Source organism: Myxine glutinosa, chromosome 8, assembly GCF_964187855.1.
Source record: "Myxine glutinosa chromosome 8, kmMyxGlut1.1, whole genome shotgun sequence".
In the NCBI taxonomy this organism is placed as follows: Eukaryota; Metazoa; Chordata; class Myxini; order Myxiniformes; family Myxinidae; genus Myxine; species Myxine glutinosa.
The window spans coordinates 154,826,487-154,851,720 of record NC_136268.1 but is presented as its reverse complement, the minus strand read 5'-3'; positions in this window follow the sequence as shown (position 1 = coordinate 154,851,720).

Here is a 25,234-nt window from a genome sequence, read left to right as displayed (position 1 = left end):
TCAATCTGGTCAGTGTCATTTTCAGGTGTGGAGGAAATGACGTCACCAATGTCACAATGTAAATTCTCCAAGGAAACAAGGAAAACTCAGCTCGGGCACAGATGCCGGTGTTGCATCGTCCCAGTCGTGCTTGGCAGGCGTCCAAGAATCATTAACATGAATGAGGTTTTTCCCCTCTATCAGCCAACCAACCAACGATCTCTTTTCTTGGACATCGAAGGGCATCAAAATTGACTGTTAGGAAAATGACCTTTGCTGTGGTTATGCCCGCTTTATCAGGTATGATTTATGCCATTGAAAAATCTCCTGCGATTATTCAGAACACAAGGATGGCGCGCATTCATCCTCAGTGGCCCAACTCTCTCCGTTCCCCTTTAACAAATAAATGTGATTATTTCCCACCAAACCGAACGGTATATAAATGAAGCATCTCAGCTTTGGTTCCAAGAGTTCACAGTGAAAGTTGTTAAATCAAAGTGATGCCTCGGCAGTCACATGATGCGAGCCGAGCACCTGCGTCTATGATTCTCCTGCTCATTTGGCTCTGCACGCAGCGGTAGATGATTTATGGAAAGTTTCAGAAGTCTGATGGTGATTGTTTTTGCAAACGAAAACAACATCAATTCCCGTCTGCGAAGGACAGGGACATCTGAAGGACAGATTTCTCATCGAGGAAGCCTCCCACAGTCACAAGCGGGACCCCGACTAATGATGTCATTTAATAGGAAACCATTTGTTTCACAAATGGCTGCCTGATTAAGAGGAATTAATGGGCTTGGGTGAAGGGTGCTGACATCGATCAGCATTACTGGATATGTGAAGAAGAGAAGAGAATGTCATGTGTGAAGCATCTCTCATATTACACTCACAAAATGGTAAGACTTACCTGTTATCGTGTCTGCCTGTGACTGCGCTCTCATTGAAATTATTCCTTATGAATCCCATTTGATGTTCATGTCATTCAAGCAATCAAATTCCTCTTTAATAGTTTCCTCCATAACTGACTGCAGTATATGTATTTACAACAACAACACCATTATATGTTAATTCCCAAAACAATAGATTGTATAATGTTAAAAGCTTCTACATTTAGTCAGGTTCCATATGTCCAGAATTTCAGGTGCGGCTCTGATTTTGCGGAGATTTGTAACCATTTACATTTTTGAAAAGTTTGAGAGCTCCTGAATCCGAAAATCAATGTTTCCATCCGATTTGAAAAATTTAAAAAATTCAAATCTTTTTTATTTTTATTTTCCAAAAAAAATAAAAATTCAAATCTTTTTATTATTTTTTTCAAAAATTTTTTTGGGAAAATCAAATCAAATTGGAAATCAAAAAAATTATCAAGTGGAAACATTGATCTTCGGAGTCAGGGACTCAAACTTTTCAAAAATGTAAATAGTTACGAATCTCAACAAAATCGGAACGAAATTACATATGGAACTTGACTAATCATTTTCCAGGCATAAAATCAATTAATTTTTTTAAAATAAAAACAAATTAACATCAATAATAAGGAACATTCCATGATTCGACGTCCGTCCGAACAGAAATATTACAGCTGCGCGTCTCCAATGACGATTTCAATGTGAAAACACCTTACAGTCAAACTGTACACACTTTGCTGTTGGGAATGAAAGTCTGATTCTTTTCACGGATTGTGAAGACACAAATCCATTTGTTCCTCGGAGGCGTGTATAATATGAATTAAATGGTTCAAGGACTGATGGAAAGACACACCCAAACTAAAGGCCCTCACTCATCCACAATGCAAGAAGAACTATCATTTGCCCTGAAATGTGCCGCCGTTTTGAAAAATATTAGCGCTATCCAGCCAGAGTGACCCTTCAACGGCTCTCGTAGCTTAGTTATGATTGAAGACAAGAGGTGCTTAAAGGCACAATAATTCAAATCCATGGTCGCAAGGACCTCCTCCTCCATCACTCAGTGCTGGCACCACAATGGATCCATTACTGAATGCTGTTGGTTGGTATAGGCCACTAACCCAGCCAATGAGAAACAAGAAAGAGCAATCAGAGATTGCAGACCCTCGCCAGGATGTGTTTTCAGTGGTTTTCTTTAAGGCTTTTGTGTTAAAAACAAATATGGCGGCCGAACCATGTGACCGGTGACGTCATCATTATGTTTTTTTTCTCCACCTATTTATCCCTAGATGATGCTCAACAAATGTTATCTTGATTGGATGAAGTTTTGTACTTGTCGAATTATGACATCATAATGGAGGCACCTATGACATCATCACTAGCATATTTTATTCCCCATGCACAGTTCTTTACAATGAGCCATGTCTCAATTTTTTCCATGCAGCACTTTCAGAGATATAGAGGTGCAAAGTTTTACGGTTTTTCTAAGATGGCGCCCATACCACGCGACCTATGACATCATAATTAGCATTAAAAATTGTACAGGTGGAGTTGCACCTAAGGTGGAAATTTCCTGTCATTCGGACCAACGGTTGCCGAGAAAATCATATTTCTTCTTTGTGGGCAAACAGACAAACAAACAGACAAACGGACCCAAATGCAATGCCCTCTCCTCCTGCGAGGGTAATAAGGTGAGCAACATCATAATTTCCTGAGGTTTTGATGATGGTAAGGTCATCAATACCCAGGTCAATGGATAACAGAAGAGGGAAGATGCATCAGTAAAATGGAGGACGGCTCGTTAAGCAAAATATACTTTTCCGCCAACAAAGAGATCACGAGAAGGAATGTAAACTTCATCACCAAATTCCATAAGAAGGAATATAAACTTCACCTCCATATCCGATGGCCTTATTGGTAAGAGCTTCGGCTCCGAGTGTGGGAGGTCAGCGTTTGATTCTGAATCTGGCAGAGTCATACCAAATACCGATAGCACAGCGACTTTGGTCTAATGTTGACAATAGACCGGCAATGGTCAGAATGGTCGCAAATGGATTTCTAATGTCGGTCCAACGTTGGCAATATGATGTAAAAGCCATCTGACGTTGCGCTAGCTTTGGCCTGACAGACAAAACTACATCGAGTCAACGTCGGTGTGCTATATGGGAAGACTTGAAAATGGTATGTGCTGCTTCTTCACTTGATACTCATCATTTAGATAACAGAACATGGAAAACCCCTGGGATGGCAATCTCATGGAGTTAGGGAGGGGAAGGCGCTTCATCTGATCATGTGCTTGTTCTCTCCAGCTATTTGCAGAACGCCGAGTCGTTAGGGTTAGGGTTAGTTGTTAGGGTTAGGGTTAGTTGTTGGGGTTGGGTGTTAGGGTTAGGGTTAGTTAGTTAGGTTAGGGTTAGTTAGTTAGCTCAAGCTTTTGGGTCTCACTATCTGCCATGATCTTTCCTGGGAAAACCACATTTCAAATCTGGCCTCCAAAGCCAGTCGCCGACTGGGCATCCTCCGTCGTGCGAAGTCATTCCTTTGTACACCCTGAGCTCCTCACCACATACAAGGCTTTCATCCACAGCTCAATGGAATACTGCTCTCCCCTCTGGGCTGGTGCTCCTGCCTCACACCTAGCTCGTCTTCACGCTGTTGAAACCAAAGCGTTCAGAATCATTGGAATCTCCCGCGATGAAGCCAACTCCAAGGGCCTTTCACTCACTCACCACAGGCAGGTTGGTGGTCTTTCCGTCCTCTACCGACTCCTCTCTGGCCTTGCCCCCTCAGCTCTCTCTGGGCTCTGTCCCCCAAATATTCCTACAGGTCGCACAATATCTGCCTGCAACCCTCTTATGGTTAAACTGCCAAAATCAAGACTCTCTGCTCACCTTCACTCCTTCATTCCTCTTTTCTCCCGCCTCTGGAACAAACTCCCTCACTCTCTTCAATCCCACTCCACCCTCCAGGTCTTTAAAACAGCTGTTCACCACCATCTCTTATCTTCCCCCATCCAAAACCTTGATCTTTTCTACCCCCGCTAATTTTACCCCACATCCTACACTTTTTTGAAATACCAACTTCTGTCCTGGAAGTCCTTGGTCTCCTTGTGTTTTACACCTCTCCCGCCCCCCCCCCCCCTTCCCACGCCTCCTCCCCCCAGGCCCTCCCCCCTCCCGCGCTTCTCCCTGCTCTCAGGTGTTGTGTTTGTGTGCTTCCCCTCCTCTCCCCATCTTGTCTTCCGCTCCCTCTTTTTATATATTTTGTTTGTCTGGTTGATTTGTTTGTGAAATAAATGTTAGCTCTTTCACGAGCCTCGATTCAGTATACAAAAAAAAAGAGAAAAAAAAGTTGTTCGGGTTAGTTGTTAGTTGTTAGGGTTAGGTGTTAGGGTTAGGGTTAGGGTTAGTTGTTAGGGTTAGGGTTATGGTTAGTTGTTAGGGTTTAGGGTTAGAGTTAGTTATTAGGGTTAGGGTCAGCCTCAGCGCCGGTGAGTCTGGCATTTCACTCAAGCAGACTGGCTGTTAGGGTTAGGGTTAGGGTTAGTTGTTAGGGTTAGGGTTAGTTGTTAGGGTTAGGGTTACGGTTAGTGTTAGGGTTTAGGGTTAGAGTTAGTTATTAGGGTTAGGGTTAGGATCCGCCTCAGCGCCGGTGAGTCTGGCATTTCACTCAAGCGGACTGGCAGGGACTGCAACCCACCATCACACTTCAGGACTGGTTTCCTATATTTTCCACCCTGACATTAATTTGGCCTGGGAATTCTTCCACAGAAACCTGTTCTCTATTATGCACAAATCCATCCCATCTCGTCTTCAGTTATCATACCCTTCCTACCACCCTTTGGTACACTGAATCCTGTGTTGAGGGATTTGCCTTGAAACAACCTACCTTCTCTTCCTGGAAGGCAAATCCGACCGAAGGCAACCTCAGATCACTTCACAAAGCCGGCAAAAAGCACGTGTCCAATCATGAGAGTCATAAAACAATATCAAGGCAACCTCAAGACTGAACTTTCAAACTTGTCTCCTTCCTCAAAAATCTGCTGGTGCCTTGTTCAGTCTCTTTCTGGAGTCGAGAATATGCTCTCCTGCATTATTTCTCTTCCTTCAAATGACACCACAGCAAACTCTGCTCGTGAGAAGGCCGAATGCCTCTATTCTGTGTTTGCTTCCAAATCCTGTGTTACAACCCCCTTCCTTTCTCTTCCCATCGAACTCACCTGCTCCTGAACTCTGTGTGTTTCCCCCTGAGGTGTATAAGTTTGTGGGCAAACCTCCACTGATTCTGCATCAGGCCAGAATGGCATTTTATGTGTCATAACAAAATTGCTCTGCTGCTCTTGTACATTGTATTTTTGCTCTGTTCACTCTGTCATTTGTCTGAGGTCGTCTCCATTTTCTGGGACATCAGCCAACATCACTACATTCCACCAACTTGGTGAAAAATATGATCGCCTTAACTATCAGCTGACTTCCAATTTATCAGCGCGATCATGGAATACCTTCATGAGAGTTGACGTCAAATCCTTCCTTTTCTCCACAGCCTCATGTCAAACCATCATTTCAGAATCAGACGCAGACGCTCTACCCTGGACATGGTTATTCTCCTCTTCCAATAATGGATGAAGGGGCCCTCAATCTCAGATATTATGTCAGGGCCGTCTCTGAAGACATATATTGTGCATTCCAATACAGTCTGGCATCCCGTCTTGTTCTCCCAAATTCTCTGTCTTTTGCATCCAAGGACAACTCCACACATGGATTACCGACTTCCTTTACTCTTGTGGCCAATGTGCGGCACTCAACGGGTTCCTGTCATCTCCTCTCCCCATAAAGGCTGGGTGTGCCCCAAGGCACTGTTCCGGGCCCAGTCCTATTCCTCATCTTCATCGACGATCTCTCTGACTCTGTCAAGTCCCCTTTATTTATACATACACATATACGCACTATATTACATCACATGTAAGACAAAGTTGCTAAAAGGCAGCAGCTTTATGGGGAGGTGGTTGGGGTGGGGGAGATGAAAAACAAAACTGAAATGACATTGGTTATGTTGTATCACGTGACCTAACTTCTTCGTCGTCAATTGGACGATTCGTGAAACCAATGAGAAGGCCTGCTGCCCGAGGCATGATTCATTGTGCCTCTATTACAGTGATAAAGCACTGCCCTGACATTCCGCCTTGGCACCCAATCTCAGAAATTTAACAACACCGAAACTTTCATTTTGCATTCCCCGTGGCTCTCGCATTATCTGCTGAGCATTTCCCCTTATTTTAATACCTGAATCTATTTGCCTTTGGCTTAGCACAAAGATGATTGTTTTGGTTCGTTCTCATTACAGATTATATCGCAATGATTTAAGTCATTTTGTAGATAAATCATACAAAGTGAACGCAAGTACATCTGCAGCTATATAGGACTCGCATCATCATGTCCCAATGTTCTAGATTGCATGGTTAGAGCGGAAATATAGCATTTTCACTAACCCCCACGGATACTATCCTCCAATCATGCTGGAGGGAATAATCATGTTCAGAACAGGCATTGCATATACATAACTGAGCAGTTTGACCTTTACTGGGGATGCGCCATTGCCACGACACAACACAAACATCAATTGGGGTTTAAATTCTGCTGATAAGTTTTTTTTTCCCCCAAACCACATCGAACCTATTGACACGTCACGATGAAAGTTCCCCCCCCCCCCCCCCAGACAATTTATTTTTCCTGTGATGTAAACAAAGGCAACATAAAAGCAAAAAAAAGAGGAGTGTGGTGTTTCATTTTAAGCTTTCGAGCAGATATACCAAGTTGCACATTAAAGAGCTTCTTTTTGCTTCTCCTGGAAAATAAAGTGCATTGGAAAATGCCATCAGACTTCTCAGGAGAAAAGTTCCCTTGCTTAAATGAGAATACACAAGGAATACATACACACGAGGAGCAAACCGCAAGACCCAAGAGGAGGCCCCCGTGGCCTATCAAGGCCGTGTCATCTCGACATTCCTGATAACCCAGGGACACAACACAAAAACACATGTACAATTGGTTTATTATGAACCGTGATATGAGAATCTAATTACTTTTACAATATTACAATTTTTTTGAAAATATATAACTTACAATTATATATATACTAGCAGAAGTACCCGGCGTTGCCGGGCGGGGGGGGGGGGGGTGAGGGGACGGGGAAGGGGGGGAGGGGGTAGGGGGTGGGAGGGGGAAGTGGGGGGTCGGGGGAGTGGGGGGGAAGGGGGAGGGAGGGGGATAGGGGAGGGGAGGGGGAGAGGGGAGAAGGGGGGTAAGGGGAGGGGATGAGGGAAGAAGGGGAGGTGAGGGGAGAAGGGAGGGGGGGAAGCAGGAGAGGAAGGGGGTTCATCTATATGCTGGTGGGTGATGCCAATCAGGAAGAAGAAGAAGCCGTACTACCAACTTCGTACACTTCCGGAATTGTTTGATTTATTTGTATTCAAATGTCTGGTGATTGTTTTTTTTTTATTTATGCGAATGTGTACTTGTATATAACTGTCATTAGTTTAAAAAGGCTTCGGCACTATCGAGCAATTAAAAAAATATTAAAAACTCCAAAAAAACGATCTTTTTTTTTTCAATTTTTAATTTATTTTCCCTAAAACACTCCCAGGCACGCACTGATGAACCTCTGAAAGTTTGATGAAGATCCGTTCAGCCATCTCTGAGAAAAATGGCGACACAGACAGACAGACAGACACACACACAGACAGACATCTCTCTTATATAGTAGATATATATATATATATATATATATATATTCACACACACACACACACACACACTCAGATAAAGACATTTTTATTCATTTGTAGAATTGTTTTTCCTTCTTAGAGATCTTAAGATTATGGAGGAGCTTTTATTTATACCACATGCAGGACAAAGAGACCAGTGGCCAGATGTATACTTTTGCATGACATGAGTCGACAATGGACAAACACATATGGTATATGGGATTTCAACCTGAGCGCTTCACATAAAACGGTGAGGATGGGAATGCTAACAGGCCAACCTAGTACATTATCAAAAAAAATTTGTCCACCTCTTGTCATATCTGCTTGGCTTGTCTCAGTTACACCACAATACATTCAAAATTGGTGGCCGGCTGGAATCAGAGAATTTGAGAAACATTTGACAGCAGCTGCAATTATGGATTCCACAAACTGGCTTATGATGAAGATGAGGCTGAGGGGTCCACAGTGGATCGAGTCAGTCTTGATAGCCATTTTGTAAGTTGTGCTGATATGTTCCAGCCTGGTGGTGGTTGTTTCGTCTGCAGCCTGTGGCTATTGGTTGCATCATTTTCTGAGAGCGCGGCTGTGCCGCTGATGCAATGCCCCACATTACCAGTCAGCTGGTACTCATTTTGCTGACCTGGACAGATGACAAACTGAGTAAGTCCACCTCGTGTTGATTCATCGGCATGACAGGGGCTCAAACTCAGGATTCTAAGATCTCCAGCCAGCCACTTTAACCGTTAAACCAACACCAGGCTTTTGCCAACCTTGTTGCAGATAACTAAAAATGGCCCAATAACGCGAGGTGGTCTCCCGTCCATTCAATCAAATGGAAAATTCTGAAATTGGTCCCAGGAATAGTCAAGAGTCTTATTCCTGATGCACAAGTGATAGGATCATTAAACTATTTGTTAGTGCTGATAGGACTGAAGTATTGTAACCTCTGGGAGATGGGCTGCTCTACCAGAACGTTTCCTTTTTTATAATGCTCAGTATAAAATCTATAATAATAAAAGGCAGTGTGAAGGAGCTGTGCTCCAACGCGAGTCGAAAGGATTGACGCGACCAAAGACGGAAATTCGTCCGAGTTGCTTTATTGTACGTATCAAACTCGGGTACTCTGAAAAGCCCGTTTATCGGCCAGCAATATATATACACATTTATGCCGGAGCGTTTGCCCGGGAAAAGCGAGACCGGGCATGCCCGGGTGTCAAGGGCGAGTCCTGGAAAGGCGAGTCTGGACCTGCCCGGGCATCCTGGGCGAGCCTTGGAAAGGCGAGGCTGGGCGTGCCCGGGCGCTCTGGGCGAGCCCTGGAAAGGCGAGAGCGGGCATGCCCGGACGCTCTGGGCGAGGCTGGGCGTGCCCGGGCGCTCTGGGCGAGCCCTGGAAAGGCGAGAGCGGGCATGCCCGGACGCTCTGGGCGAGCCCTGGAAAGGCGAGAGCGGGCATGCCCGGACGCTCTGGGCGAGCCCTGGAAAGGCGAGAGCGGGCATTCCCAGGCGTTCTGAGCGAGCCCTGGAAAGGCGAGAGCGGGCATGCCCGGGAAAGACGAGACCGGGCGTGCCCGGAAGGTTCGGGCGAGCCCGGGAACAGCGAGTCCGGGCATGCCCGGGAGAGGCGCGTCTGGGCCCGTCCGGACAAGCCCGGCATGGCGATTGCGCCCTGGCCGCGTACTGGCAGGTGCAAGGCGATTGTGTACACCCAGCGGTAACCGCTACACACGCCCTTCCAGAATCGACCTGCACCGGCAGGGTCAATTTAAGGGGGGTCCGGATGACCCGGCCGAAGCGACCCCTGGAGGGTCGTGGGGGGGGGGTCCGATGTGGTGGTGGGTGGTCGATCGGGGGGAACTGTGGACGGGGGGCGGCCTCGCCGCGGAGGAAGGGCCAACCGTGGTGGTCGGTCGACGTCCACGTGCGCCGGTTTGAGGCGGTCCACAGAAATCCGGTCCGACCGGCCGCCGAAGTCGACGACGAATGACTTGTCGCCCCGTCGCAGGACCCGGAAGGGCCCGTCGTACGGCGGCCGGAGTGGCCCCCGGTGTGCGTCATGACGCACAAAGACGTACTCCACTGTGCGAAGCGCCGGGGGGACGTAGGACTGGGGGCCACCGTGGCGGGACGTTGGCACGGGGGCAAATCGTCGGGCGGCCTCCTGGAGGTCCGAGCGCTAGCGTGCGGCGGACCAGGGACTGGTAGCGTCGGGCACGAACTCGCCCGGGACGCGGAGCGGCTGGCCGTAGACGAGCTCGGCGGCGGACGCCCGGAGGTCCTCCTTGGGGGCTGTGCGGAGGCCCAAAAGGACCCACGGCAGCCGGTCGGCCCAACCGTCGTCCTGAAGGCCGGCCATGAGTGCGGAATTCATGGAGCGGTGAAACCGCTCGCACAACCCGTTGGCTTGGGGGTGTTAGGCCGTGGTGCGGTGCAGAGTGACTCCCAACGAGCGGGCGACCACGCCCCAAAGTTCGGACGTGAACTGTGGGCCGCGGTCGGACGAGATGTCCGCCGGTTCGCCGAAGCGCGCGACCCAGGTGGCGATGAACGCCTGCGCCACGTCGGCGGTGGTGGTGGAGGTGAGGGGCACGGCCTCCGGCCACCTGGTGGTCCTGTCCACCATGGTGAGCAGGTGGGTGAACCCCCGCGATGGGGGCAGGGGACCCACCAGGTCCACGTGGACATGGTCGAAACGCCGTTCAGGCACGGTGAAAGGTGCCAGCGGGGCCTGGGTGTGGCGGTGGACCTTGGCCCGCTGGCAGGCCGTGCAGGCGTTGGCCCAGTCGCGGACGTCCCATCGAAGGCCGTGCCAGACGAAACGCGCCGACACCAGCTTCTGAGAAGCTTTCCGGCCCGGGTGAGAAAGGCCGTGGATGGAGGCGAAGATGCGGCGCTGCCAGGTAACGGGCACGATGGGGCGAGGCTGGCCCTGGGAGACGTCGCAGAGCAGGACAGTGTCCGCGAAGGGGATGTCGGCCAGGCGGAGGCCCGTGTCCATCGCCCGGAGGGCCTGCACCATGGTGTCGGTGGTCTGGTCGGCCGCCATGAGCGCGAAGTCCACGCTGAGGTGGACCGCGTTCGCGCTGGCCCGAGAAAGACAGTCGGCCACGGCGTTGTCTTTGCCGGCGACGTGCCGGATGTCCATGGTAAATTCCGACACGGCGGAGAGGTGGCGCTGCTGGCGGGCCGACCACGGCTCCGTGACTTTGGCCATTGCGTAAACCATTGGCTTGTGGTCGACGAAAGCCGTGAACGGGCGGCCCTCCAGGAGGTGGCGGAAATGGCGAACGGCCAGGAATAGACCGAGGAGCTCGCGGTCGAACGTGCTGTATTTTAACTCGTTCGGCCGGAGTTGCCGGCTGAAAAAAGCGAGTGGCTGTCAAACCCCGTCCACCCATTGTTCATGGACGGCGCCCACCGCGTAGTTGGAGGCGTCCGTAGTGAGGGCGATGGGCGCATTGAGCACCGGGTGAGCCAGCAGCGTTGCGTCGGCGAAGGCCCGCTTTGCGCTCGCGAATGCCGCGTCCATGGCCGCGGACCAGACGATGTCATGCTTGGCCGGCTTGCCCTGGAGGGCCTCGTAAAGGGGCCGCATGAGTTGAGCAGCGCGGGGCACGAATCGGTGATAAAAATTCACCATGCCGAGGAACTCTTGTAGGGCCTTGATGGAGCGGGGACACGGGAACGTGGTGATGGCCTCGACCTTGGTCGGCAGCGGCACGGCCCCGGTCTTGGTGATGCGGTGGCCCAAAAAGTCAACGGTCGTCGTGCCGAAGTGGCATTTGGCTGGGTTGACAATTAAGCCGTGCTCGCTGAGGCGAACCGAACAGTGTTCGGAGGTGGAGGAGGTGCTCGGCGCGGGACGTGCTGGCGATGAGGATGTCGTCCAGATAGATGAAAAGAAATGGCAGGTCGCGCAGCATGCCGTCCATCAAGCGTTGGAACGCCTGGGCCGCGTTCTTGAGGCCAAACGGCATCCTCAAAAATTCGAACAGGCCGAACGGCGTGATGACGGCCGTCTTCGGGACGTCGGCCGGCCGGACAGGTACCTGGTGGTATCCCCGTATCAGGTCAACTTTTGAAAATATGACCAGTCCCGCCAAACGGGCGGAAATGTCCTGGATGTGCGGGATCGGGTACCTGTCGGGGGTGGTAGCGTCGTTGAGGCGGCGGTAGTCGCCACACGGGCGCCATCCGCCCCCCGGCTTTGGCACGATGTGCAGTGGTGAGGCCCACGCACTATCGGAGCGCCGCACGATGCCGAGGCGCTCCAACGAGTCGAACTCGGCCTTTGCCATGGCGAGCTTGGCCGGGTCGAGGCGGCGGGCCCTGGCGTAGACCGGCGGGCCCGTAGTGGGTATGTGGTGCTCGATCCCATGTCGCACTGCGACGGCTGAAAACGTCGGCCGCGTGAGGGCCGGGAATTCCGCGAGCAGGCGAGCGAACTCGTTCGCCGTCGGGAGGGCGCATGCCAGTTCGGTCGGCGCGGAGCTGCTCATCGTACACGCCAGGGAGCTGAAGGTCTCGGCGTTGACCAGGCGACGTCGTTTGACGTCGACCAGCAGCCCGTGCGCGCAGAGGAAGTCAGCGCCCAGCAAAGCCATGCGGACGCTGGCGGTCACAAAGGTCCACTGAAAGCGCTGGCTGCCGAAGCAGAGGGTGATGTTGCGCGGGCCGAAAGTGTGTATGGCTGATCCATTAGCAGCGAACAAAGAGGGGCCGCAAACGGCGTTCCGCCTGTCCTGCTCGGAGGCGGGTATGACGCTCAGTTGGGCGCCGGTGTCACAAAGGAAACGCCGCCCGGACGCTTTGTCCTTAATAAAAAGCAAGTTGCCCGAGTGGCCGGCGTTCATGGCTGGTAATGAACGCCGGCCCGGCTGTTTCCCGACTTGCCGAAAGTGCACGGGGGTCGGCATGTCCGAGCCTTGTGTCCGAACCTGGTGTGGTAATAACACCACGCCTGGTCAGGTGGAGGCCCCGGCCGTCGTGTTGGAAGCGGTCGGCGCGGCGTGGCGGCCGCCAGTTGCACCGGCAGTTTGGTCTCCAACCGCGCAGGGCGCTCGGGCGTCGCCTCGGACAGCGGCGGGCTCCAGGTAGCCGCTCCGATGTGCTGGCCCGCCGAGGAGATCTTGTCAGCTTCCCTGGCGAGGGCGCGGGGATCCGTGATCGACGTGCCAGCCAGGGCGAGGCGTACCGGGTTAGGCAGCTGGCGAAGGAACAGCTCGCGGAACAGAAAATCCGGAGAGTGCTCACCGAGCAACGAGAGTATGTAGTCCATGCGCTCGGACGGGCGCGTGTCGCCGAGCTCGGGCAGGTCGAGCAGGCGCCGTGCGCGTGCCGCCGATGAGAGGGCGAAAGCATCGAGGAGGAGCGTCTTAATCGCGTCATACTTGTCAGCAGCTGGCGGGCGCTCGAGGAGGCTCAGGGCGCGGGCCGCGGTGGCGGAGCCGAGCGCTGCCACGACATGGTGGAAGCGGGTGTCGTCGGCGGTGATGCCTCACAGGGCGAACTGGGAGTCCGCCTGGGCGAACCAAACAGCCGCGTGAGCCTCCCAGAAGGTAGGCAGTTTAAGAGCCACTGCCGTGTCCATGTTCGGGGTCACCAATGAAGGAGCTGTGCTCCAACGCGAGTCGAAAGGATTGACGCGACCAAAGACGGAAATTCGTCCGAGTTGCTTTATTGCACGTATCAAACTCGGGTACTCTGAAAAGCCCGTTTATCGGGCAGCAATATATATACACATTTATGCCGGAGTGTTTGCCCGGGAAAAGCGAGACCGGGCATGCCCGGGTGTCAAGGGCGAGTCCTGGAAAGGCGAGTCTGGACCTGCCCGGGCATCCTGGGCGAGCCTTGGAAAGGCGAGGCTGGGCGTGCCCGGGCGCTCTGGGCGAGCCCTGGAAAGGCGAGAGCGGGCATGCCCGGACGCTCTGGGCGAGCCCTGGAGAGGCGAGAGCGGGCATGCCCGGACGCTCTGGGCGAGCCCTGGAAAGGCGAGAGCGGGCATGCCCGGGCGTTCTGGGCGAGTCCGGGAACAGCGAGTCCGGGCATGCCCGGGAGAGGCGCGTCTGGGCCCGTCCGGACGAGCCCGGCATGGCGATTGCGCCCTGGCCGCGTCCTGGCAGGTGCAAGGCGATTGTGTACACCCAGCGGTAACCGCTACAGTGTCCGTCCATCCGTCTCCTCCATAACTCCAAAACCATGAAACCTAGTGGCCCCAAACTTTGCATGCATACACCTAGACCTCCAACAGATTGAAAGGATGAAAACTGGGTGTTTGGGTGTGTTATAACACCCTTTTTGAAGATGATTAACGAGGTGCTCAAAATAAGAAGAAAAACCCGATGTGGTGGTTTCCACACGATTTTCTGCTTGAAATCGATCTGCTTTTAAAATTCCTCGGCCATTTCAACCAGAAGCAATCAGCTTGCTATCGCTTGCCAAGCCAGCTGTTCCTTATCACCCATTTTGTTGGAGAGCTTGCTGGAGTGCTTAAGCCGCTTGGCGAGGGCTCTACAAATAAAGTGAGAAATGCCTGTGTACTTAATTAATTAGTCACAAGGCCGGGGAAGTTTGGGTGTGTTATAACACCCTTTTTGAGTATGATTAAGGAGGTGAATCACCACTTGGTGAACACTATTCAGGCTGTTTTTGTAAGCCATGGCGTTACAGTATACAGAGCCGCCTTTTGTTTTCACGTACCCATTTTTTCATCGACGAACATTTTGGTGTGATATAGTCACTCTTCCTCTCCCCTCTCCCCACCCCCCATTTCCTCACTCCACCCTCCTTCCCTTCCCTCTCTCTTCCCCCTGCTCGCTCCCCCACCCCTCCTCCCTCTCTCCCCCTTTTCCCCCTCCCTCCTCTCCTCTGCTCCTCATTCATATTCCCGTCAGGAAGCGACTCTGTTACCCGGCAACACCGGGTACTTTTGCTCGTGTAAAAAATAATGCTGAGCATCAGATGGTAGTTTTTTGCTTCAAATCCTTTTGGGAATACAGGACTTTCAAAATGCACATGTGCAGAAAACCCTGAAAACAGCTGTGTTCAGGGCAACATAAAGTATATTGTGTGTGCAAGATAAGGATTGGTACCTAAAATGGCTTACAAACCTTATAAAAGAAGCCAAAATGCTTGGAAACGTATCTGCAAGAGAGGGTTGTGTGGACGGAGGTTATGGTTTCACCCCTGTCTGTCTGTTTTTCTGTCTGTCTATGGACAGGATATTTCAAAGGTTGTGGACAGATTTGGCCAAAATTTGGTGTAGAGGTTGGGTATGTGACAAGGACAAAATTATTAGATTTTGGTGAAGATCTTGATCTGGATCCGAATTTTTTAAAAATGATTCTTCACCATTGATAGATAGGGCAAAAGACTATACATAGCAGGATATTTCAAAAATGCTGTGGATGGATTATGACAAAACTAGCTGGATGATTTGATCAGGTGACAAGAACAAGCAATTATTATATTTTTGTTTAGATCCGGCCTATCAGTGGGATACAAAACGTAAACTGTTCAGCCTGGCTGAGGTATGCATGCGCTCCACTGAGTGTCATTGTAGCTTTACATATTATTGCTTTGCTCGAAGTAGACTCCTTTTAGAAGGCATATTCATAACTTGTTATGGACTGTCAGGATAAGTTAGAGATATGTGCTTTGACAATTCACCTTTGGCATTTTATCTCTGACACCCCGAACCAATTACAAATTCCTTCCACCTTCACTCGAATGTCAGACCTGGCTAGCGGATCAGGGGAGACTTGGACCAAAATCCTTCCCTGCCGACCCCAGAAGATGGGAATAATTGAGTCTGTAAAAAAAGTAATCGATTCAAAAGTTGTTATAAAAACTTAGCTTCAATACAGATAAATGTAGTGAATGTAGTAATAACATTTAGATGTATTTTTTATAGTCATCCACATGTATTTTATATGTACAATAGTACATTTTTAAATAAGAGACTCATTTATCAAGGTGTTGCAAATAACTTGCATTCAGTCCAAAAAAGTCACAAATGACATGTGCAGTAGTAAAAGCATTTAATTTAAACATCCATTAATCTTGGTGTATATTCTCAAATGACACGATTGATTGCTGGACATTTTAAATTATCATCAAGGTTGTTTCACATTGATCACTATCATCGTGGGGATAATCTTACACCAAAGTCTTTCAAAATGTTCAAAAACTGATAAAAGTAGAATAAGGTCCAGAAATAGAATTACATGATATTTCCAAAATAATCCTTTCAATCTACGAATATTTCCATTGTGCGGATAATCTTACACCAACGTCTTTCAAAATGTTCAAAAACTGATAAAAGTAGAATAAGGTCCAGAAATAGAATTACATGATATTTCCAAAATAAACCTCGAAATCAACGAATATTTACATTGTGCGGATAATCTTACACCAAAGTCTTTCAAAATGTTCAAAAACTGACAAAAGTAGCTTTAGGTCCAGAAAAATAGAATTACATGATATTTCCAAAATAAACGTTTCAATCTACGAATATTTCCAGCGTGCGGATAATCTTACACCAATGTCTTTCAAAATGTTCAAAAACTGATAAAAGTAGAATAAGGTCCAGAAATAGAATTACATGATATTTCCAAAATAAACCTCTAAATGTACGAATATTTCCATTGTGCGGATAATCTTACACCAACGTCTTTCAAAATGTTCAAAAACTGACAAAAGTAGAATAACGTCCAGAAAAATAGAATTACATGATATTTCCAAAATAAACCTCTAAATGTACGAATATTTCCATTGTGCGGATAATCTTACACCGACGTCTTTCAAAATGTTCAAAAACTGACAAAAGTAGAATAAGGTCCAGAAATAGAATTACATGATATTTCCAAAATAAACCTCTAAATCTACGAATATTTCCATTGTGCGGATAATCTTAAACCAACGTCTTTCAAAATGTTCAAAAACTGACAAAAGTAGAATAAGGTCCAGAAAAATAGAATTACATGATATTTCCAAAATAAAATTCTAAATGTACGAATATTTCCATTGTGCGGATAATCTTACACTGACGTCTTTCAAAATGTTCAAAAACTGACAAAAGTAGAACAAGGTCCAGAAAAATAGAATTACATGATATTTCCAAAATAAACCTCTAAATCTACGAATATTTCCATCGTGGGGTTAATCTTACACCAACGTCTTTCAAAATGTTCAAAAACTGACAAAAGTAGCTTTAGGTCCAGAAAAATAGAATTACATGATATTTCCGGGTTCGGTTGCGAGAGGACGCTGGCGTTGCATATTCGCCGCTTCTCCGACTGGATGGATGTACAGGGTCTGCTTCTACCTTTCTGACCTGACATCTCACACCTGTCCTGCCTTTTCACACCCGCACGTGCCGCGTGTTCTCCGGCTGGATAACGGAATCTGCTTTTGATGGTACGGAATACGGAATTCGAAAGGCCCGCTCCCGTTGATTGTGGCCGTGGCCTTGTTTGCCGGTGGCCTTGTGGCCTTGTTTGCCGCTGTGGTCTTGATTAGCGGCTGCAGTCGTTTGCCGCTGCGTTTGCCGCTGCGTTTGCCGCTTTGCCTCCTCGACCTTGGCCTCGTACTCGTCCCTTCGCTCCTGCCTGGCATGGCTCTGAAGTACTCCGCCGCAAGGCTTCTTCTGCTCAATACCCGCTCCACCCCATCATGCATCTCTGCCATCAAATCAAATGGACTCCTCCGACGACCCAGGTACATTCACCGTGGCTCCGGTCGCAAGTTTGTTTATTTGCAATCAGGTCACTCCATCCCCGTCCTCTGGTCGGCTCAGCGCACTCTCACTCTTCGTCCCAGCGCACCTGGTCACAGCAACCCACACGATCGCACCTCTTGCCTACGAACCCTGGCTAAATCACCTGAATTCATCCCTGCTGTTCAAAACAACATCAAGCTCACCCTGTTCAACACCCGGTCCCTCAACAATAAATGCCTCATCCTGAACGAATACATCCTGGATAACAAACTGGACTTTCTCTGTCTCACCGAAACCTGGCAACAACCTCTGGACTACTACACACTCAACCTCACCACACCCAATGGATATTCCTACGTCAATAAACCACGCTCGGAGGGCCGAGGTGGTGGAATTGCCGTTATCCACCGTCAAGACATCAAGACCAACCTCATCTCCATCTCATCTGCTCCATCATTTGAACACCTGGCTTTAAAACTCTCTGGTCACACGCAGTCAGTCATGGCTGTCGTCTACCGCCCTCCCAAACCACACCCATCATTCCTGTCTGACTTCTCCTACTTTCTGACCCAGCTATGTTCCCTCTCCCCCTCAATCCTCCTCCTTGGTGATTTCAATATCCACATGGACTCCACTGACTCCACAATAACCACTGACTTCACTGATTTACTCACCTGCTTTAACCTCACTCAACATGTCGACTTTCCTACCCATATCCGTGGTCACATTTTGGACCTTGTCTGCTCCACTGGATTAAATTTGCACCATCTCTATGGCTCCGACCTCACCCTCTCTGACCACTTAGCCATCACTCTGACCATCAACATCCCCGCCCCAACACCAAGGCATTATCGCACAATCAACTTCCGTAAGCTAAACGCTCTTTCACCTACCTCATTCTCATCCACCCTCTCTGAAAAAATGTCCACTTCTCCCTTCATTGACCTCCACACCCCTTCCGACCTCACTGACTACTACAACCACACTCTCTCCTCCTGCCTTGACCAGCTTGCGCCTGTAAAAACCAAAACAGTTTCTTTCACCCATTCTGCTCCCTGGTTTACCCCTGAACTCCACCTGATGAAAACTCGTGCTCGCCAACTTGAAAGACTCCGCAATAAAACGGGTCTCACAGTTCACTCCCAAGCCTACAAGGACCACATACAACACTACAAAGATGCCCTCTCCCGCGCCCGCTCTGCCTACTACTCTCAAATTATCCACTCTTGCTCCGGAAACCCAAAAGCACTCTTCTCGACAATAAACAAACTCCTCCGCCCCCTGAACACCACCACCCAGTCATTCACAGTAGACAACTGCATCTCCTTCCTCTCTTTCTTCCAACGCAAAATTGACAACATCTACAACAGCTTGACCACCGCCGCACCCGCTCCCCCTCCAACCACCTGCCCCCCCTTGTCCTGCCATCCCCTGTCTCGGTTCTCCCCAATCTCTCCTACTGACCTCTCTGAACTCCTCATAGGAATGAAAACTGCCACCTGCACTCTTGACCCCATCCCCTCCAGCTTTGTCAAAGCCTCCCTCCCTGCTCTCTCTCCACTTATCATTGCAACAATAAACTCCTCCCTGTCTACAGGCATCGTCCCACCTTCCCTCAAAATTGCTGCTGTTACCCCCATTCTAAAAAAACCTGGTCTAAACCCTGACACCCTAAACAACTTCAGACCCATCTCCAACCTACCCTTTCTGTCAAAAGTTTTGGAACGCGCTGTAGCCACTCAACTCAAACATCATCTCTCTGCCAATAACTTGTATGAAACATTCCAATCCGGATTCCGCTCCAACCACAGTACTGAAACTGCTCTCCTCAAAATCACCAACGACCTTCTCCTCTCCTCTGACGCTGGCAACCTCAACATTCTCGTCCTCCTCGACCTCAGCGCTGCCTTTGACACCATCGATCACACTATCCTCCTCACCCGACTTGAATCCACCTTTAACGTCACCGGCACTGCCCTCTCTTGGATTAAATCATACCTCTCTGACAGATGCCAGTTCATCTCCATCAATAACTGCAAATCCCCCACTGCTCCCCTCCCCCAAGGTGTCCCCCAAGGTTCAGTTCTTGGCCCCCTCCTCTTCATCCTTTACCTGTCCCCGCTCGGTCACTTAATCCGCCGTCATGGTCTCCAATTCCACTGCTTCGCCGATGACATCCAGCTTTTCATCTCCACCAAGTCCGTCTCCACCGACACCCACTCTATCCTGACAAACTGCATCACTGAAATAAAATCCTGGCTTCAAATCAACTTCCTCAAGCTTAACTGTGATAAATCTGAAATAATCATCATTGGCCCAAAAACGCTCACAAAATCCACCCATAACTTTGCCCTCAACATCGACGGTATCCCAGTATCCACCTCCCCTCACATCCGGAATCTTGGCGTCATCTTTGACCAAACCCTTTCCTTCGACAAATACACTAAACAGATCACAAAGTCAGCCTTCTTTCACCTGAAAAACATTGCCCGTCTCCGCTCATCCCTCTCCTCCACGGCTGCAGAAACCCTCATCCACGCCTTCATCACCTCCCGTCTGGACTACTGCAATAGCCTCCTCTATGGTTCACCCTCAAAAATCACCAATAAACTCCAATACATTCAGAACTCCGCTGCCCGTCTACTCACTCATTCCCGGACCCGTGACCACATCACCCCCGTCCTTTACAAGCTTCACTGGCTCCCCATCCCCCAGAGAATCCAGTACAAAATCCTCCTCTTGACATACAAAGCCCTCCATAACCTGGCCCCATCCTACCTGGCTGACCTCCTCTCCAGACACACTCCCACCCGCAACCTCCGCTCTGCTGGTACCAACCTCCTGACCCCCTCCATCCGGACCAAATTCAGATCCTGGGGGGACAGGGCCTTCTCCATCGCTGCTCCCACCCTCTGGAACTCACTACCTCACACCATCAGAGACTCCTCCTCACTCACCACATTCAAAACATCACTAAAGACCCACCTGTTCAACGCTGCATTCAACATTCAACCCACAGCATTTAACCCCTGACTATCTCTTCTCCTTCTCCCTCCTTTTGCTTTAAATATTTCCCTATTGATTCTTGTCTTGTCTTTTTGATTCTTGTCTTATATATATGCCGTATATCGCTGCTGTTTGTTTTCTTGATTCTTGTCTTTTTGCAATTGTTGTTTTCATGTATTGTTATGCATTATGTTTTCCACTCTGTCAAAGCGCCTTTGGGCTTCTGGAAAAGCGCTATACAAAATAAATGAATTATTATTATTATTATTATTATTTCCAAAATAAACCTCTAAATGTACGAATATTTCCATTGTGCGGATAATCTTACACCAATGTCTTTCAAAATGTTCAAAAACTGACAAAAGTAGCTTTAGGTCCAGAAAAATAGAATTACATGATATTTCCAAAATAAACCTCTAAATGTACGAATATTTCCATTGTGCGGATAATCTTACACCAATGTCTTTCAAAATGTTCAAAAACTGACAAAAGTAGCTTTAGGTCCAGAAAAATAGAATTACATGATATTTCCAAAATAAACCTCTAAATCTACGAATATTTCCATCGTGGGGTTAATCTTACACCAACGTCTTTCAAAATGTTCAAAAACTGACAAAAGTAGCTTTAGGTCCAGAAAAATAGAATTACATGACATTTCCAAAAGAAACCTCTAAATGTACGAATATTTCCATTGTGCGGATAATCTCACACCAACGTCTTTCAAAATGTTCAAACATGACAAAAGTAGTTTAAGGTCCAGAATAATAGAATTACATGACATTTCCAAAAGAAACCTCTAAATGTACGAATATTTCCATTGTGCGGATAATCTCACACCAATGTCTTTCAAAATGTTCAAAAACTGATAACAGTAGAATAAGGTCCAGAATAATTGAATTACATGATATTTCCAAAACAAACCTCTAAATGTACGAATATTTCCATAGTGCGGATAATCTTACACCAACGTCTTTCAAAATGTTCAAAAACTGATAAAAGTAGCATAAGGTCCAGAAATAGAATTACATGATATTTCCAAAAAAAAACCTCTAAATGTACGAATATTTCCATAGTGCGGATAATCTTACACCAATGTCTTTCAAAATGTTCAAAAACTGATAAAAGCAGAATAAGGTCCAGAAATATAATTACATGATATTTCCAAACTAAACCTCTAAATGTACGAATATTTCCATCGTGTGGATAATCTTACACCAAAGTCTTTCAAAATGTTCAAAAACTGATAAAAGTAGAATAAGATCCAGAATAATATAATAACATGATAATTCCCTGGAAAGCAAATGGAAAGCAAATCGTCTCCTGGACGTCTCCTGGAATGGAAAGCAAATCATCTTCGTCTCCTGGAAAGCAAATCCAATGGAAGGAAATCTCATTTCCTTTCACAAAGCCCGAAACAAGTGTGTGTCCACCCTCAGGAGAGCCACGAAACAATATCTCTCCGTCCTCAGGACCGAACTCTCTTATCTGTCTCCCTCTTCCAAATCCTGGTGATGTCTGGTAAAATCTGTTTCTGGTGTTTGTTCCCCCTCCATCCCCTCCCTCACCTTAAATGGCCACACGGCTGTCTCCGCACGTGAAAAAGCTGAATGCCTCAACTCTGTGTTTGCCTCGAAATCTTGTGTCCCAAACCCATCCCTCTCTGTACCCACCGTACCCAGTCGTACCCAGCTGCTCCTGGACTCTGTGTCCTTTCCTCCTGACAAGGTGGAAAGGTTTCTGTCAACCCTCGACTCTGATTCTGCAACTGGACCTGACGGCATCAGCCCACGGGTCCTAAAATCATGTTCTTCCACTCTTTCACTCCCTCTCTCTGTTCTCTTCACCCTCTCTTTTGCTCAAGGTCATCTTCCATCTGCTTGGAAATCTGCCAACATCACCGCTTTGCACAAAAAAGGTGCAAAAACAGATCCCAGCAACTACAGACCAAACAGCCTTCTCCCAATTATCAGCAAAGTCACGGAATCCATCATTGCTTCAGATATGAAATCTTTCCTCTTCTCCAATGGCTTGATCTCTGATCATCAATTTGGTTTCAGACCTGGACACTCCACTCTGGACATGCTGCTTCTGCTTTCTCAACAATGGATGGAGGTCCTCAATGCCAAACAGGAAATTAGAGCAGTCTCCCTTGACATATCACGTGCCTTCGATATGGTCTGGCACCCCGCTCTGCTCACCAAACTCTCCTCTTTTGGTATCCATGGAAATCGCCACGCATGGCTGGTGGACTTCCTCTCTAGTCGTAGTCAACGTGTGGCCCTGAATGGGTTTCTCTCATCTCCTCTTCCTGTTCAGGCTGGAGTTCCCCAAGGCAGTGTTCTGGGCCCTGTGCTTTTTCTGGTCTTCATCAATGATCTCTCTGACTCTCTTGAAAATCCTCTCTATCTCTTTGCTGACGACTCTACTCTCTGTCGCTCCATTCTTCATCCCTCAGATCGGCAGTCTGCAGCCTCCTCACTCTCTGCAGACCTTGACAAAATCACAGACTGGGCAAACAAGTGGAACATGTCTTTCAATCATGACAAATCTCACACTCTTACGATGTCTCTCCGAAAAGACCGACTGGACAACCCTCCCATCCACTTTCTGAAAAATCCTCTCCAAGAAGTTCTGTCACTCAAGCTTTTGGGTCTCACTATCTGCCATGATCTTTCCTGGAAAAACCACATTTCAAATCTGGCCTCCAAATCCAGTCGCCGACTGGGCATCCTCCATCGTGCGAAGTCCTTCCTTGGCACACCTGAGCTCCTCACCACATACAAGGCTTTCATCCGCAGCTCAAAGGAATACTGCTCTCCCTCTGGGCTGGTGCTCCTGCCTCATACCTAGCTCGCCTTCGCGCTGTTGAAACCAAAGCATTCAGAATCATTGGAATCTCCCGTGATGAAGCTAACTCCAAGGGACTCTCACTCACTCACCGCAGGCAGGTTGGTGGTCTTTCCGTCTTCTACCGACTCCTCTCTGGCCTTGCCCCCCCAGCTCTCTCTGGGCTCTGTCCCGCAAATACTCCTACAGGTCGCACAAGATCTGCCTGCAACCCTCTTTTGGTTAAACTGCCAAAATAAAGACTCTCTGCTCACCTTCACTCCTTCATTCCTCTTTTCTCCCGCCTCTGGAACAAACTCCCTCACTCTCTTCAATCCCACTCCACCCTGCAAGTCTTTAAAACAGCTGTTCACCACCATCTCTTATCTTCCCCCATCCAAAACCTTGATCTTTTCTACCCCCGCTAATTTCACCCCAATTCCACTTTTTGAAATACCAACTTCTGTCCTGGAAGTCCTTGGTGTCCTTGTGCTTTATACTTCTCCCTCCCCCCCCCCCCTTCCCATGCCTCCTCCCCCCGGGCCCTCTCCCTTCCACACATCTCCCTGCTCTCGGATGTTGTGTTTGTGTGCTTCCCCTTTTCTCCCCATCTTGTCCGCCGCTTCCTCTTTTTGTGTATTTTGTTTGTATTTTGTTTGTCTGGTCGATTTATTTGTGAAGTAAATGTTAGCTCTTTCACGAGCCTCGATTCAGTATACAACAAAAAAACAAAAACAAAAAAAATTCCAAAATAAACCTCCAAATGTACGAATATTTCCATTGTGCGGATAATCTTACACCAACGTCTTTCAAAATGTTCAAAAACTGACAAATGTAGAATAAGGTCCAGAAAAATAGAATTACATGACATTTCCAAAAGAAACCTCTAAATGTACGAATATTTCCATCGTGGGGATTATCTTACACCAACGTCTTTCAAAATGTTCAAAAACTGATAAAAGTAGAATAAGGTCCAGAAAAATAGAATTACATGACATTTCCAAAAGAAACCTCTAAATGTACGAATATTTCCATCGTGCGGATAATCTTACACCAAAGTCTTTCAAAATGTTCAAAACTGACAAAAGTAGGATAAGGTCCAGAAAAATAGAATTACATGATATTTCCAAAATAAACCTCTAAATGTACGAATATTTCCATTGTGCGGATAATCTTACACCAATGTCTTTCAAAATGTTTCAAAAACTGATAAAAGTAGAATAAGGTCCAGAAATAGAATGACATGATAATTCCAAAATAAACCTCTAAATGTACGAATATTTACATAGTGCGGATAATCTTACACCAATGTCTTTCAAAATGTTCAAAAACTGATAAAAGTAGTATAAGGTCCAGAAGAATAGAATTACATGATATTTCCAAAATAAACCTCTAAATGTACGAATATTTCCATTGTGCGGATAATCTTACACCAACGTCTTTCAAAATGTTCAAAAACTGATAAAAGTAGAATAAGGTCCAGAAATAGAATTACATGACATTTCCAAAATAAACCTCTAAATGTACGAATATTTCCATAGTGCGGATAATCTTACACCAACGTCTTTCAAAATGTTCAAAAACTGATAAAAGTAGAATAAGGTCCAGAAAAATAGAATTACATGATATTTCCAAAATAAACCTCTAAATGTACGAATATTTCCATAGTGCAGATAATCTTACATCAACGTCTTTCAAAATGTTCAAAAACTGATAAAAGTAGAATAAGGTCCAGAAAAATAGAATTACATGATATTTCCAAAATAAACCTCTAAATGTACGAATATTTCCATTGTGCGGATAATCTTACACCAATGTCTTTCAAAATGTTCAAAAACTGATAAAAGTAGAATAAGGTCCAGAAATAGAATTACATGATAATTCCAAAATAAACCTCTAAATGTACGAATATTTACATAGTGCGGATAATCTTACACCAACGTCTTTCAAAATGTTCAAAAACTGATAAAAGTAGAATAAGGTCCAGAAAAATAGAATTACATGATATTTCCAAAATAAACCTCTAAATGTACGAATATT